We start from the raw sequence: 14,555 nt of genomic DNA, 5'->3' as shown, positions 1-14,555 counted from the left end.
CTGTAGACGTGGACACACAGGTGTGGCTTTGCTCTGGCCACTGCAGCCCACACTTGAGTTAGGGGTTGATGCCGCCAGCCACACCCTCTGCTTAATTTGCTTCTCACTTTCTAAATTTGCCAAAAAAAAAAAAAGAAAGAAAAGAAAAGACAATTGATGATGTCCAGATGATCTGGGAGTTCAGCATCCGTCGACTAACATTCAAGAACATGATTTTCTATATTTATCAAAGAGCGGCTTGAAATGCAGGGTTTGCTCGGACCTTGGATCTGGACCAGCTGTTGCAGTGAAGATAATGGAGATAGACCTTGCTGTCATGGAAAGCATTCAGTCAGCACCAACAGGTCATGCCCCCATACCTGAATACAGCTACACAACATTGTGTATTTTGTTGTTTTCTCTTTTCATTTTAATCTTTCTTTGAATACACTGTAAGCACATTCATCTTTTTTTTTTTTGAAAAGCTTTCCTTAACATTCGGGTTAAAAAAAAATAAACTTAAACCTATATAGCGGGCCACACACATCCATGGATTCAGCCAACCATAGAAAAAACTATTCAGAAAGAATAGAACAACAAACAAACAAACAAAAAAATCCACATTGTATCAGTACTGGATAGGTGTACTGTTTTTTTCTTGTTATCAGTTCCTAAACAACACAGATAAGAACTATTTGCATGTCATTTACATTGTATAAGATATTATAATTATCTAAGGATGACACAGGGCACTATGACTCCATCATAAGCTACTGTTGGCCATTTTACTTATGGATTTGAAGAGCCTGTGATTTGGGTTTGGACACCAGCCTGAAAGTAACCCTCTTTAGATAGCAGGGGACAAGTGACATCTGCACGTAAGACCGGAAGGCCTCTTCTGTCTGGGGACAGAGCAGAGGTGCTCCACAGTGGAAGCCGACTTGACTAAGCTCGGAGTCCATTCTTTACATCCAGCTACGTCGAGGGCCCGGGAGGTCCCTAGCAAGGTACTAACAAAACGATATGTTAATATCGCCTTGCAAAATTACACTATTTATGGATTCTTATCTATCAACACCTCCACCACAAATCATAAGCATAAGATGAACCTCGGAACCCTGATAGTAATCCCTTTACTCTTTGTTCTTAATTTGTTCTTTGAAAATTTCATAAATACGTACAATGGAGCTTGGCCACGTCCACCAGCCACTTTCTCTGACTTCTTATAGCTGTTCCCCAGTGTCTCCTCTCCAATTTACCCTCCTTACCCAGTTACTTTGGTCCACAGTCTCATTAGTGTGACGTCCCCCACGAGGGCGTTGGTCAACCTGTGGCCGCCACCACCGCCTTCTCCCAGCTGCCATAAAGTACCAATAACATCTCAGCTGGGGGGCGAGGCCTGTGGAGCCCCGCCCCTTTCCATGCTGGACTTTTTAACTGGCTCAGTCTCATGCAGGCCTCGTGCAGGGTGACATATCTGTCGACAGGCCGTGTTTGTGACAGCCACGTCAGATCAGAGGACAGCATTTTACAGCCTCCAGCTTTTGCATGGCCTTGATCTTGAGCTCACAGTCCACACATGACCTCCTCCCACGGGGGAACCTCCCCTGTGTTAGTGTCTCTGACACTATTGCTTAAGGAGCCAAATTCTACCCAGGCAAGAGCGGTCTCCGGATCGTGCTGAATGATCGCGCTTAGTCCTCATGGACCTACACCTTCTCTTGAGGGTAAGAACCAGCAGAGAGGCTCTTCCAGATGCTCAACCCCAAATCAGCCTTCGCATGAACCACAGTTCACTTTAAAAGAACCACAGGACTAGCATACATAATTTTAAGAATATACAGGGCTGGGGAGATAGCATCCTCCGCACCCTCCCCCCGCCCCCCGCTCCGTCAGGTAAAGCACAAAGACCTAAGTTTACTCCCCAGAACCACCTACATGAGAACACGAACATGCAAATCCCAGCTCTGGACAGACACATGCAGCGCCGTCCACGAGGCTCACTGGCCAGCTAGCCTAGCCCATTTCACATGTTCCATGTCAGGGAGAGACCCTGTCTCAAACAAAGGGGGAAAGCAAGCTGGATAGCGCCCAAGAAAAGATTCACAGCGTGCTCTGGTTTTCATATGGATGTGCAAGTGTGTACTCATTTGCATGAGCGAGCATACCGTGTACATGCAGTACATGCTCACACACACACGCACAAAAAACCTCTAGCTTTACTGAGACTTGTACTGGAATAAGATGCATCTCTTTTTCATGTGGGAATATTCAGAAGTCCAGTGGTCTCAGTCAGAAAACTACCCATCACCGACAACGCACACACAAATGCACAATCTACGCATATATATGAAACCTTTAGAAAAGAATATATTTTGACTGTGGGGATGGATTCAGTACAAATAGAGCCCCGAGGCACCTAAGAGTTTAAATAATGGTTTCTATTCCAGGGAAGGAAAAATATTTTTCCTTGAAAGCACTTTCTTATATTCACAGCATTAAAATTACTTTCTCAAAATCCTGCTGGTGGAGACTTACCGTGTTTGCCATTGCTGGGCTGAAAAGATAAGGACGGAAGCAAATGCTGTTCATGAGCCGAGAGCCTGCAAATTGGCACTGTCCCTCTCCACACAAAGCATTTTACCAGTCCAGAAATTTTTTCTTCAAAGCCAAACAGGAATTTTCTCCTGCGGCGTTTTTCTTCTTGAACCTTCTCTGTTGCTTGAATCTTACTTGTTCTCAGGCTGTTGTGGGGTGGAGAGGGGCAGCGTTGGTCACAGAAAACACGGAAGATACCCTCTGGTTAAATTTCCTTACATGAATTCTAGATTCAGGTAGACATTGCAGTACAGTAAGTTTTGTTCTTTTTTTCAGATGTACGAAAAGCATTCCAACCCACACAAGACACCATAAATCGCATCACCGAGGGTTTTGTGAAGAGGATCACGGGGTTTGGAAATGTTTTATAGAATGGGGTTGTCTGGCAAGCCACCCCTAACTCCAAATCCTTGAACCTCCAGATTAAACATTGGGCTTTACGTTATTTACAAGCTCGCCTCTCCGCTGGCTTTGGGGCTTCTCAGGGGCTTCTGTGCGCTTACCCGTCTCAAGTCCCTATTTCTCAATCAGTCAAAATTCTCTGTAAAAGCAGGATCAGCATGTGGTCCTGTCCTCACACTCCCACTCCAGGCCACTTCAGGAGGGTCAGCGAGTGTTGGCCAGGTGTCAGGCAGCGGAGTACCACACAGTCCTCTCTTAAAGCTTTTGTTCTAAACCAGTGGTTCTCAGCCTTCCTAACGTTGCAACCCCTTAACACAGCTCCTCAGGTTGTGGTGACTTCCCAACCATAAAATCACCTCGTTGCTATTTCACAACTGTAATTTTGCTTCTGTTATAAATGGCATGTAAATATCTGTGTCTTCAGATCCTCTCAGGTGACCCCTGTGAAAGGGTCGTTTGACTCCAAAGAGGTCGCGGCCCACAGCATGAGAACCACTGTCCTAAGTGGTTAAAAATAGACTGAATAATGTTTTATTGTTAGCTGCCGGGGATGGTGTCTCTTTCTAGACCAGGAAGCTTCCCAAGGCTCCTGACAGCCCTTCCTCTCACCCACCTGCCCTCTGCCTTCGCCTTGTCTTCTGAGGAGCCAAGTGGGTCAGTGCGAGCTAGCTGTAGGTGCTAATCTTACTTTTAAATATCAGGATTATTAGACTGAAAGGAAGCTCAGTGGGTGACGGACTTGCTGCGTGAGCCTATGGACATGAGCTGGACCCTCGGAAACCACAGAAACTGGAAAGACAAAAGTGAATCCAAAAGTTTTCTCAGACCTCCTCCACACACTTGGACCACAGCACATGCACACCTAGGCACATCACGCACACACACACACACACACACACACACACACACAGGATAATAAATCAGTTAACTAATTAAAGGACTATGCACAATTTTTGCATGGCACAAAAACGTAGGCAAGCATGGTAGACCATGGCAGTTATCTCTTCTCTTCTTGCCGCCCCAGGTGACCCCACCGGATACCAAACCTCACCTAAATATGCAGAACTGCAGACACCTTTCTCAGTGGTGGGCAACTCATATCCTGTCTCCAAGGGAAAGGTGGATTCGTATGAAAGACCTCAGTGGGGCTTGCTGTTCATATCCAATAATGTCGCTCCCTGTCACAGAGCCATGCAGCAATTTGCAAATGAACACACAGGCGCGACTAGCGCTCAGCAGAGCGCCCACCGCCATCAGGCTCCCTGTCACAGCCCTAATTCTGCAATAATTTGGTGCTGGTTTTTTTTTTCTATTTGTATCAGAACTTCCACTTTGCTTTATTATGGTTGAGAAAGGGGGCTCGATATTTCTTTCATAAAGATAATTGTTTCCTTGGGACCTGGGGCTTTCCTCCCTCCCCCACCTCTCAGATACCTCTGTGGCTGGAAGCCGATAAGACAGACGCACCTCTTCATTAAAAACTTTAACCTCTCGCTAATGATTATATTAATACCCAGCGTGCGATAAACACCTGAGACGTACTTTGTCCTAAACAACACAGCCTTGGAGAACCTCGTAGTCAATAAAATAAAATACCCCTTTCTCTTTAATTAACATATGAAATAAACACAGCCTGTGACACCTAGCGTGCGGCAGCAATTAAGAGGCATTGCTTAGTTAAACCTCCTAATACCTCATTTAAATATGCAATTAAGGGATAATTGCCTTCAATCAATAAAAAAATTGAAATATTTCGCAGGGGCTTCAATTATTTTTTGCTAGGCTTTCCACTTTCCACTTGGCCAGCACTGAGCCCGCATGCTTCCCTCCTTTGGTTAAAGTGACATAACCCCCTTTCTTGGTCCTGGCTTTGAAGCCTACTATTAGCATAGCAAGAGGCCAATGGCAATGCTGAGTCTTGGAAAGCAACTCTTTCAGCCTCAGTTGAGGTTTCTATGGCCCAGAAATTGCCTCTTTCTGACTCGCCTTGGGTTATGTTCTTTGTTTCAACTCAGCCCAAGGACCTCCATTTTCATCTCCTTGCAAAAGAATTATTTTTGGGGGTGCATGAAAATGCAGTTACACAGTCTGCACACACATTTGCACACAAACATCCCTCCAGGCTGTGGGTGTTTTCAGATTGTTGTGGGAGTAGAACATTTCTAACCCCATCTTCAATCAAGCCCTTCCAAAGTGTATGCAGAGAGAACCAGGATATGTGCAAAGCCACCAGGAAGAACAGGGGTGGAGGGTAGGGGAGCATAGTGGCTTAGAGGATGAGGTGTGAGGGTGACAAAGCATAGCCAAATTTCATCCTGGAAGGACACAGGTGCAATTGCTAGGGTTGACAGGAAGAGGGTCCAAGGCAGTGAGGGTGACTAGCACACACAATCTTTACTAACGATCTACAGTCAACCACAAAATAAAAACCACGGGGTGATATGAACAAATACCTCACCAACAAAGCCAAGACAAGGGTTGGATAATGTCTGATGGTTTAGGCTACTTCAGCTGTCTTGCACTCTAACCCAAGCAACAACACTGTGTCTAGATTGGTAGCCTGGCGCACGTCTAAACTTCTTTTTCACTTTGATCAAGTAAATTTGACTTTAAAAGATCACTGTCATTTTTTTTTTCTCTGAACATAGAAAATAGCCTGGTTATGACTCTAAAGGTGAGCAGATATGTGCCTTTCAGTTATGAATCCACAACGTAAGAGCCTTCATTGGATCCCAGAGCCTCAGATTCATATGACTGAAAACTAGGTAGATTCCAGAAATTCCCAAGAAAGAAATTTGAATTCCCCATACTCCTGAGTATTGTGCTGAACCTGCATAAAGCAGTAAGAAGTAATATGTAGATGTTGAAAGTCACCTAGAGATAAAGTACATGGGAGAGGATCTGCGTGGCCCATACGCAAACATCAAAAGATAATATGAAGGATGTCAGCTTTACAGGAAACACATGGGTTTCTGTCTCACCAGGGTTCTGAAACTCATCCCAGCAAGAAGCCGTGGTTAGCTGCATTTGCTGATCTTTCAAAATAGCACCCCGATGACTGCTGAAGAAAGAATCACTCTTCTTGGGAGTATGACCACCAGTATGTTGCCTGTGCCCGGTGGTTGGCTCTGTGCCCAAGCACGCATGGGCTGTGCTAGCAGGCTGTGTTGCTTTTGAAAGGCACAAAGTTGAAACACATGCCAGGGGAACTCCGGGAGACTTGAAGGGGACCAGTCAAGGGTTGGATATGATCAAGATACAGTGTGTACATTCATGGTTTCTTTTTTAATTTAAGAGAAAAAAAATTGTGGAGACTCAATGGAAACTTCAGGAACAGATGAAGTTTACATACAGACTCAGGTGAATCTTCCCAAACAAATTTTCTCTCTCTCTCTCTCTCTCTCTCTCTCTCTCTCTCTCTCTCTCTTTTTTTTTTTACTCCTCTCTAGTAACCCTTTCTGGTCTCATTAATTTCGACTGACTGAGATTCATCGTGTTCTCAGAAAACTAAGGTGCGTCAACATATCCACATACATAGAAAAAATCCTGCATTTAAGTCAGTCCTACTTTCCCTGACAGTCCTACTCAGTCTTTTGGCCACTTCACAGCGAGACATCCCTGGGCAGGAAGCAGCTAGTCCTGTTCACTGTCTTAACCAGATGCCACTGACGAAGATACAGTGTTCATAACCCCAAACACTATCCCAACTGCCTACATAGGCTATTTCTGGAATCCTCATAATCAAGGAGATGAGTGAAGTCTCACCTCTATTTTATAGATGAAGAACATGCTGCTGAAAGACTAGAAGCAACTGACATTTGAGTCAACCTTCCGTAGTGATAATTTTGGTTTCTTTAAAACACAGAAATGTTATGTGACTATATTTTTGTTCTAATCCCAGGTATGTGATATGGGGCTGTTTCAGATTGTCCATAGCAGCTAACTATGATTTGTCTTGTGCTCTGGCAGTGGAGTGATTTTGCCAGCTGAAAGTAGTTTACCTTTGGAATCCTGGGGACTCTTTAGAGGGTATATAAATGCCTGAGCCCCAAGAGAGGCTGCAGCTGCTGCTCCCCCTTCTATTGCTGCTATTACTGCTGTTCCTGCTCCTGTTCCTGGTTGCTATTTGCTCCTCTTCCTCCTCCTCCTCCTGCTGCTGCTGCTGATGTTTGCTGTTTGTTGCTGGTTTCTGGTTGAGATATACTGACAAGGAACTTGATGTCCCTAATCAGCAGGGAGTAGGTTAATGATATCGACTCCCCCCTCTCCTCTCTAATTTTCTTTCCCTCCCACCTAGTGTTGAAAGACTAGGAGAGATAGGGGTAGTGTAGGAAGGTAGGAAAAAGAACCCAATAAAGTAGCCAAAAGTCCAGCTACAGCCTCACAAGTGTTCCTATGCTGAGCCACTCCCTGTGACTAATTCTCTATTTCCAAAAGCATGGTACACACTGTATGGAGGGATGCAATGAATTTAAAACAACATACACCTACTTCTGGCCTTATCTGATTGGTTTCAATGACCTTCAAGAAAACTAAAAGCCTGAGCACAATATTCTTGGGGGTTTTTATTAGTATACAATCTTCTACTTATAGAAAAAGAAATTCTCAATTTTTATGCACTCATTCTTCCAGCATGTGTTCTCTTGGTCATTAGACATTCCTAGCCATTGCCGTAGACAGAGGGCATTAGTGGGCTTACACAGAAGAAAGGGAATGAAAAGCCTCGCCTCCTCCCCTCTTCCGCATTCATGTGCTAGGGGCCGTACTGTGCATTCGGCCGAAAGAAAAATTGTTATTATTCAACTCATTCTAATGCTGCAAAAATAGTAATGTTGTATAGTTTGACCAAATGAATTCACCAAATAAAACAACAACTTCTTAAAAACCTTTGCAGATGCCTAACGTATGCAGAGCCAACAACACTGAGATTGCTGGAGCTTGACCCTTGACCATGTGCTCTGGTCCCTCTCTTGCTGCCTGGCCAGCTTCCCTCCTTTTGCACTTAACTCCTATAGTGACAGTGTCATGGTTGCTTTCCTGTAAGATCTTTCAGTTTGTAGGTGTATGTGTCCACCAGCTTCTTCTGCTCTTCAATGTCAGACTACCGATGGCTAGTTTGCACTCTGCGCAGTTCTCAGAGTTGTGTTTGCAGAGAGCAACCTTCAGAGGTAAAAGTTTCCCCCTGGAGCAGCAGACAAGCTTGCTCATTGCATATTATAAGATAGGAGTCTCCAGTTCCAGCATTCCTTGGCTGCAGTGCAAACCTATCTGAACTCATACACCCATGCTGCTACTCAAGCCCTTGCACCATGGTTAATGAGGTCCTTTGTTTACCACCCAGGAGATGTGAGTCTTCTGCATCCAGCTGTGAGGCAATGTTAGACAAGGTAGGAGAGACTGTGCAAACAGGGGAGAATAAAGCCCCAGAGCTGATACTCTTCCTGAAGATTCGAAGCAAACATCACCATGATTCTGTCAAGTAGAGCCTATCGCTGTATCCTTTCACTATTACCACACTTGGTGGCCACTCTTACTTATTGCACTTCATATCTCTAGTATTACTTAGAGGAACACAGGCACAGAGCATCACTGTTAGGGGATGCTGTTTTGAGGGGATGCTGTTTTCATTCTGTTTTTTTTTTTCCTGTTGAATTCCCAGGATAATTATCGAGAGCTACTGGCCACTCCAAAAATTAATCTCCAATTAAACTTTTAAGTGGCTAGAAAAGTTCCCCATTTTTTAATAGCTTATGATTTAAAATTGTTCTCATTGATAACTTTTTGTTCGTTCATATAAGGTAAATGTGACATAGAAATGAGGAGATAATTACTTTAATGCAAAATTATGTAAACTGAAACAAAAGCGCATGTCTCCTCTATCAGAACCACACTTTTCTGATCACTGTCACTCTGTTTTTGTCATTCTAATATCTCCTATGAATTTTCAATCACCCACTTCTTCTCTGCTTCTTCACATAACTTAAATAACAATTCAGGTCCACTAATCCGTTTTCCCCATTTATAACATTGTAGGTGACTTTTCAAGTCAATACAGATCTCATTATTTTTAATGGCTCCATGGTATCTGTTTACTAGCTTAAGGTTACAGGCTGCATAATTTACTTGAGTAACCTCCAAAGATGAGCACTTTGGCCTTCCCCTAGCCTTTTGTTATTGTAAGCTTGCTATTTAGCGGTGAGCATTTTTAATGCACACATCTGTGTTTAGTTCTAAGCCTATCTTTCAAGGAAATGACAAGAAGTAGAATTAGTCAAGAAGAGTGTGAAGATTTTATGTTTTAATATATACTTAACAAATGCTGTTTAGCTTCTCTAAAAAAAAATCTGGGCCCAGGGGTCTTTTCTGAGACTAATACTCCAAACAAAGACCATGCATGGAGATAACCTAGAACCCCTGCACAGATGTAGCCCATGGCAGCTCAGTGTCCAAGAAGGTTCCCCAATAATAGGAACAGGGACTGTCTCTGACATGAACTCAGAGGTTGACTCTTTGATAACCTCCCCCTGGGGGGGAGCAGCCTTACTAGGCCACAGAGGAAGAAAATGAAGCCAGTCGTGATGAGACTTAATAGATTAGGGTCAGATGAACCTCCCTGTCACTGGACTGGGGGAGGAACATAGGAAAACAAGAGGGAGGGAGGATAGGATTGGGAGGGTATGGGAGAGGGGGCTACAGCTGGGATACAAAGTGAATAAACTGTAATAAACTTTAAAAAATAAAAAAGAAAAAAATTTAAAAAAAAATTTAAATGCCAGCTACCCAAAAAGCGTGAGGGGCTTTGCACTCTTTTTTAAACATTTTATTTTTACTTTCAATTATGGAATCAGCTGTCTCTGCATGTGAGTGCAGTGTCTGTGGAGGCCAGAGACTTCACATGGCCCTGGAGCTGTAATGTGGGTGCTGGGACCTGAACTCATGTCCTCTGCGAAAGGAGTGTGAACCAATCTCCAGCATGTCTTCTTCTATACTACTGGTATCATGAAAGTCTTTGTATTCCGAAATGAATGTGTCAGTTTCTAATTTCTATTTATTTGAATGCATTTGATGTAATTATTGCTATTTGTATCGTCATAAATGTGAATTACCTATTGTAGCCTCTCAGAATCTGAGTATTTTCAAGGGAGCATTATAAGTTAAGAAGAGTTGCTCATTCTCCCAGGTATTCCAAAAGGAATCTATCTTTTATTCTTTTTGGTTGCATTCTATTTTTTATAGCAATTTTTCAAACTTCGTCAAATTTATCTTACCTTTAAATGACTTTCTTTAAACAGTAGTCTACTGTCATTACAGAGTTGTCTACATTTTTTTGCATCTTGAGTTGACTTAGAGCTCTGATCCAAGTTAGGAATCCAACGTTGTCCGGTTTCTTCACAACTGTGCCCTAGCTGGTCAAAAACTCAGTATGGCTCCTCAGACACGGACGCTCACGATACCGGTGATAATGGTGGATTTTCTGCCCACACGTCATTATGAAGATAATGATAACACGGATGTTTAATGAGGCATGTTGGTGGGGTTGCGAGGGCTTTGGTACAAGCAGGACAATGAAGATTCTGGCATTTACTGTAGAAACTAAGAAATAATCGCTAGCTGTACAGAGGTGTTCTGATTCCTGAGTAAAATTTTATTAGAAATGTAGGTACTGCTGCTTGGGCACTTTATTTTTTTTTCCTGCTTTTTGGGGAGATTGTTCCTGAGTAGTCTGGTTGATCCTTCTACAGGTCACTCAAGGTGACAGCAAAGGGAGGGGGGAACGACCAATGTTCTGGGCATGGACTCTAGCTCTCTTAAGAGGGGCTCTTGGTCCCAGCTATTATCGCTCAAAAAGAAAAGTAGGAAATGGAGCCCAAAGACAAGAAAGACTGGATCAGGTAATTTGGGATTGTAAAAAAGAGATCAAATCTAGACAGGAGAATGGTAAGAAATCATGAACTTGCTGGACATGATGGCTCAAACATTTAATACCAGTACTTGGAAGACAGAGGCAGGTGGATTTCTGGGTGTTTCAAGCCTGTCATGACTATGTAGCAAGACCCTATATTGATAAAATAAAATATTTGTGAGGAATCCAGAGACTGGGAGATCCTCAGTCTAACGGTGCCTTGCTTGCCCTGCATCTTTCAGTAAAGATTCTATTCTAGGCTCCTGGGCTCTTGCCTGGGCCCCTTCATCTCCTGACATGAGCCCACATGAGAGTGTCTCCAGTCAAGAGTATTGATGGCTTGCTATGCTGCACACCGCACTGAGGAGGTTCCCACTTCATAGCAGGAAAGATGCATGTTAAAACATTGATTTCATTGCTTGTTTTTCATTACAACAAAAGAGGAAATATTGTGCTGAAAGCCATGAGATAACTAGATCCAGTGAGAGGGTCGAGGGGAGAAAGGCATCTTCAAATGGGCTATACTAATAAAGGTGAGCGTGAATTAGGCAGCTGTGAGGTAGAGAGTCCATGCCAAAGGGGAAATGGCTAGGGGATAGCCAAGGTCAGGAAGAAGCAAGAATAGAAAGTGTGTTTTGGAAAAGGAGAGAATGCCTGGGTTGGGAGGCAAAGGAAAAAACAAAGATGTCTGAGTGGAATCTTGGGGGCTGGAGGGAGCCTCAGCTGCTAAGAGCACTTTTCAGTCTTGCAGAGAATCAGGGTTTGGTTCCGAACACCCATACAATAGCCCCACCCTTTTTGTAATTGTAGTTTCCAGGAATCTGACATCTTCTTCCCCTAACCTCAGAGGGCTCCAGGCATGCATGTGGTATATATACACACATTCTGAGAAAACACTAATGCACATAAACTAAATAAATCTAAAAAAAAACTACAAGTCTCTCATACGTCTAGCAACAGATGAATGAAAATGTGGTACATACACACAATGACATTTTATTCTGCTTAAAGAAAAATGAGGCCGTGAAATTTGCAGGGGGAAAAAAAATGGATGGATCTGAAGAGTATAATATTAAGCAAACAGGTCCGAAGTCTGAAAAACAAAAATGTTATTTTCTGTCACGTGGATCGCAGACTTCTGGTAAAATGTGTAGACGGATAGGTCAGACAGATGCATGGATGCATATATACATACAGTCATTCATACACACAGGCACATAGATGTTAATGGGCATATGTGTGGGTGAAGCCTTAAAGCTGCAAGAGACCAACAGAGGGCAAAAGTAGGTGAGGAGAGGCAAAAAGACACATGGGACATGGGAGAAAAAGAAGAGAGTAAGGAAGAAGGAGTCGGGTGGTGTAGGCGGGGTAGAGTGAAGAGAAATCACTAAAACACACTTTCTTCGAAATGCCCTAAGATTTTCTAATCCTTGTAGGTCAATTATTTATTTTCAATTTTTAACAAGTCCACCTTAGGTCACAGAGATGGACGTGCCTCTAAAGCAAACTGATTTTGGAGGGTGAGTCCTGCCTAAGAGTTGTGGGGTATCGGAGCTCAAAGCCTGCCTGTTGGCTTTAGAGACCAAAGAAGGTCAGTCAGGATTCCCAGGCCTGGATTTGTTTGTGAAAATTTAGGGTTTTAAACACTGTTCAAACTGAAGATAAAAACAAGTCTTGAGAAAATAAGCCATGGCCAGCTTTGACATCAGGGGCCTTCAGGCTGTAGTGACAGCGTCTGAGGGGCACGAGGTGTTTTCCTGCCTCTAAGTATTGTGATCTGGGTGAATGTGTGTGTGTGTGTGTGTGTCTGCCCCCTCAGAGGAAGGAAGCACACAGTTTCCTCTTCCTCCCACTGAGGTGATTTCAATACATGCCATTTCTGAGTAAATATCTCAGCTCATTTCTTCCTGGCTTGAATTTACATTGGTTTTTATCAGGCCTCTTCAGTTTATTAAATCAGAAAGGTCTCTCAAAAGTCAATGGAGCGTATTGGAATTCACAACAATGAAAGCCAGCCTAGGACATATTTACAAAAGGTGGTTGAGTTACTGAAGCACAGACGGGTGTAGATGGGCGATAAGTCTCCGAGTTTCATAAAGTACTATCCAGACTTGCCTACGTGTTTTACTTAAGAGACAGTAAAAACTATAAAGTGTTGGTTAGTTCTGATTGTTCTTTTTTAATTTTTTTTCTTAAATTTTATGTACATTGGTATTTTTAATTAATTTATTTATTACAGTTTATTTACTTTATATCCCAGCTGTAGCCCCCTTCCTCGGCCCCTCCCAATCCCACTCATCCTCCCTCTTCTTCTCCCATGCCCCTCTCCCAGTCCAGTAATAGGGGAGGTCCTCCTCCCCTTCCATCTGACCCTAGTCTATCAGGTCTCATCAGGACTGGCTGCATTGTCCTCCTCCTGGTAAGGCTGTTCCTCCCTCAGGGGGAGGTGATCAAAGAGGAGCCCCTGAGTTCATGTCAAAGACAGTCTCTGTTCCCATTACTAGGGAACCAACTTGGAGACTGAGCTACCATGGGCTACATCTGTGCAGGGGTTCTAGGTTATCTCAATGCATGGTCCTTGGCTGGAGTATCAGTCTTGCAAAAGACCCCTTGTGTCCAGATTTTTTGGTTTTGTTGCTCTCCTTGTAGCGCTCCTGTCCCCTCCAGGTATTTCTATCTCCCCCTTTTTTCATAAGATTCCCTGTAGTCTGCCCAAAGTTTGACTATGAGTCTCAGCATCTGCTTTGATACCCTGCTGGGCAGAGTCTTTCAAAGGCCCTCTGTGGTAGGCTCCTGTCCTGTTCCATTTTCTCCCTCTTCCGATGTCCATCCTATTTGCCTTTCTGAATGTAGATTGAGTATCTTACCCAGGGTCTTAGCTTCTTTAGGTGTCCAGATTTTAGTATGATTACCCTATATTATATGTCTAATATCCACTTATAAGTATGTATATTCCGTGTGTGTCTTTCTGCTTCTGAGATATCTCACTCAGAATGGATAAGATCAAAACCTCAGGTGAGAACACACACTGGAGAGGATGTGGAGAAAGAGGAACCCTCCTCCATTGCTGGTGGGAATGTAAACTTGTACAACCACTTTGGAAATCAATCTGGTGCTTTCTCAGACAATTAGGAATAGTGCTTCCTCAAGATCCAGCTATACCACTTCTAGGCATATATACAAAAAATGCTCAGGTATACAACAAGGATATTTGCTCAACCGTGTTTGTAGTAGCTTTATTTTAATAGCCAGAAGGTGGAATCAACCCTCAGTTGAAGAATGGATACAGAAATTGTGGTGCATTTACACAATGGAATACTACTCAGCAATTAAAAACAAGGAAATCATGGAACTTGCAGGCAAATGGTGGGAACTAGAGAAGATGATCCTGAAACTGTATTTTTTTTTTTTAGGTGTGAAACTGTTCTTAAGTCAGTGATTTGGTATCTATAAGTCAGTTACCTACCTTGCTACAGTCCATTCAACTGCTGTTCTGACACTGTGGTAGTTAACACCCTCTTCGCCCTTCTCAACTTAGTAACTCAGTTTAAAAAGTGTGACTGTGTTTGGGAAAGAACTGATGGGTTCTTATCAAAACTGCTCCACTGATGTGTTTAGATGGAGACTGTGTGTGTGTGTGTGTGTGTGTGTGTGTGTGTGTGTGTGTGTGTGT

The sequence above is a fragment of the Psammomys obesus genome, unplaced genomic scaffold (assembly GCF_907164565.1).
Source record: "Psammomys obesus unplaced genomic scaffold, mPsaObe1.curated_primary_1811, whole genome shotgun sequence".
NCBI lineage: Eukaryota > Metazoa > Chordata > Mammalia > Rodentia > Muridae > Psammomys > Psammomys obesus.
The sequence above is the reverse complement of the archived record's forward strand: the minus strand, read 5'-3'. Positions refer to the sequence as shown.